This window comes from Camellia sinensis, chromosome 3 (genome assembly GCF_055761805.1).
Source record: "Camellia sinensis isolate YWXY chromosome 3, ASM5576180v1, whole genome shotgun sequence".
Taxonomy (NCBI): domain Eukaryota; kingdom Viridiplantae; phylum Streptophyta; class Magnoliopsida; order Ericales; family Theaceae; genus Camellia; species Camellia sinensis.
Window position 1 is genome coordinate 202,727,964 of NC_138963.1, and position 3,141 is coordinate 202,731,104.

Consider the following 3,141-nt stretch of genomic DNA (forward strand, 5'->3'; position numbering starts at 1 on the left):
ATCTGAAAATTGATTAGGTATGATTAAATTAGATTAAATATCGATTAATCGCATAGTTTGAGTTAATTATCGTTCCGCCACTTAGTGGACCACTATCTCTTGAACCTTGTATACACTCCACGTATTGATCAAACAAACATTTTCTTCTCCTCTTCTTGCCTCAACCGACCCAAGTTAGAGAGTGAGAGAGAGTTGAGTTGTTCTTGAGAGATTTGCTTGATCTTGCTTGGAATTGAAGTGTTGATTGCTACTTTGAGCTCCTAGACCTTGAACACAAGACTAAGGTAGGACATCATCTTCTTGTTGTTGTCTTAGAATCCATTCTTGCACAATTCATGCTTTAATTGTAGAGTTAAGCCATGTTTTGGTGCATACATGTTGAATTGAAGCTTGATTGTTGCATGCATGTACATATATTGAAGTTTTGAGGTTGTAGTTCATAATTCCTCACATGCATGTTCATAATTTTGTAATGGTCCATGTTTTCAACTTGTTTTTGGATCAATTGGCTCCCTAGAGCATCAAATTGAAGCTTTAAAATGATTTAAAGATCATGCATGTCATGTTTGAGGATTGTCCTTGGAAAATGGTTTGAAATTGGGTTTGAATAAAACACCCTTGGGCTTTGATTTCTCAAATTGAGTTTTGAATCATGTTTAACTATGAGTTTACATGTGTTTTCTGGAAATTTAGCTCAAGAGGTCGAGTTTTGATGCTTTTGGACTTGGTTTTGAGCTTGGAGGTGCAATCTGGGTTTTCCAGATTTCGCACTTCCGCTCGAGCGGGGGGAAGTGCCGCTTGAGCGTGGAATCCGAGCATCCAGCATCTCTCTGCACTGTTTTACAGTTCGCTCGAGCGGAGTCATGTCTCAAGCTCGAGCGGGCGTCGAGCGGGGATTTCACCCATCCAGTACTTTTACAGTACGCTCGAGCGGGAAAGTTTACGCTCGAGCGTGTACCTTTGTTTGCCTGTACGCTCGAGCGGGGAAACCTGCGCTCGAGCGGGACTCTGTTTTTCTGAAAATCCTGAAAATATTTTCTAAGTGTATTTTTTGCATCCTCATCCCATCCTAGGCATTCTTAGGCCTAGTTTAAGACATTTAGATGAGGATATCGTTGTAGAACACACCAAGGCAAATTAGGGATTAAGTTATGATATTTCCCAACTGTGTAGCTTAGTGTGTGTTCAACCTGTGAACTGTGTAGGGTTGGCAACTGGGGAGACACGCTCTAGCATACTGTAGCCTAGAACTCTGTGAGTAACAATTGTGTAAAGATATGTTCAACTGATATCTTTTGAATACTGAACTGAACTGTTTACTGAACTGGTATTACTGAATGAATGTATGTCCTTTATTTCTGAACTGTACTGTGGCATCCTTAGTACCTACTGTTTACTGTTACTATTACTGTTACAGAGATCTCTGTCGGTTCCCTCGTGGAACCACTACTGTTTACTAACTGATGGCCATCATTACTGTTCGGTCTTTTAAGACCTACTGTCACTGTTATGCTAATGGATGTACCACATATGACTGTTTACTGTACTGAACAACTGAAATACTGATTGAATTGAACTGTTTTCATTACTGTAAGGACATTCATTCTAAACCCCTTTACGCTTTATGTTATTCACTGGGCTTTAGCTCACTGCTCATATATATATGTAGGTGTACAGGCACCAGATCGGAGCTAGGAGCATCAGGGTAACTCCAATTTTGTCAAGCCAGCCTTTGTGCCTCACTGCGAGGTTCCGAGTTGCCATGCTATGGCTTTGGGGTGTTTTGTTTGTTTCCCCCGTCTGTCTCCATACTGTTTGGATTACTGTATAGACTGTCTGTTGCTAACTGTACTGTTATCAAGGGATTAGGTCCCTGTACTGTGTGACTGTAAATTTTGTATAGACTGTACTGTTTGTGTATGTATGAATGCATGAAAAATCTTTTTGGCATACAGACTGTCACAGCTCAATGGACACTATTTACTTACTGTATTGGCTTCCGCCAGGCCCTGCACTCTGTTTTACTGTATTACTGTTAAGCAGGCCTTCGGTAATCTCGGATTACTGGCCGGTTACGGTGCTAAACCCGTAGGGCCGGGTTTGGGTCGTGACACAGTGATAGGGAATCTTGTCTATCCTCCTTAAATTGGAATCGCGTTCCGTCCTGAGAGTAAGCAATCACCGTCTTCCGATAGCAATCAATGGTGGCTCTATGGGCTGATAACCAGTCCATTCCTAGGATAATGTCAAAGTCTGAAATTTCCATGACTCGTAGGTCGCAAGTTAAACGTAAATTGGAGACTCCTAGTTCACATGATTTGCAGACGATATCTACTCGAGTTTGACCTCCTAGCGGTGAGGCTACACTTATAGGTGTTTCTAATCGTTCAAGCTCTAATCCCAAGATCCACACAATTATAGTAGAGAAGAAAGAGTATGACATGGCTACGACCATAGCATAACTAGCATAAGAATTCTAAGGGAATTTGAGCAGACGGTAAAGTCGGATGACATGATAGTTTTGAACTTTTAATAGGGTTAAGATTATGGAGCTGGTGACCAAACTAGATATTTGAATTGAAATTGTGTTTGGCCATACACATTTCAAACCAAACACCTGAGATTCTTCACCCTGTAAGGATTAAAAGAGTGCAATCGGTTTTCAAGAGAACAACATACAAGATACAATAAACATGACTCAAAAATTACCAATTGATCATCTTAAGGCAATACTTTGTCGAATTGGAAAGGTTCAATGAAGATAGAGCAGTGATGATTTTACCTCCGACAAATTTGGCGTCAACCCAGTTAGCATCAAACAAGGATAGTTACTATGATTAGCATAAAGCTCTCAAAAACTATGAGTTACATAATTCTATTCTTTCTAACACATGACACTACTCCTCAATTGAGGTTAAACCTCTTCCCACCGTCCCTAGGTATTCTAACCTAGAGCTCTGATACCATGTTGTGACGTCCCAAATTTTTTTTGAAACATCAAGGGAAATTAAATAAACAAAATGACTTAATAAACTAAAAAGTTGACATCTTAATAGGGCATTCCAACTCTCGTACATAACCAAAGGTTCAAATAATATTAAATAAAAACTTAACATTATCCAAATACAACATCAATGAAAT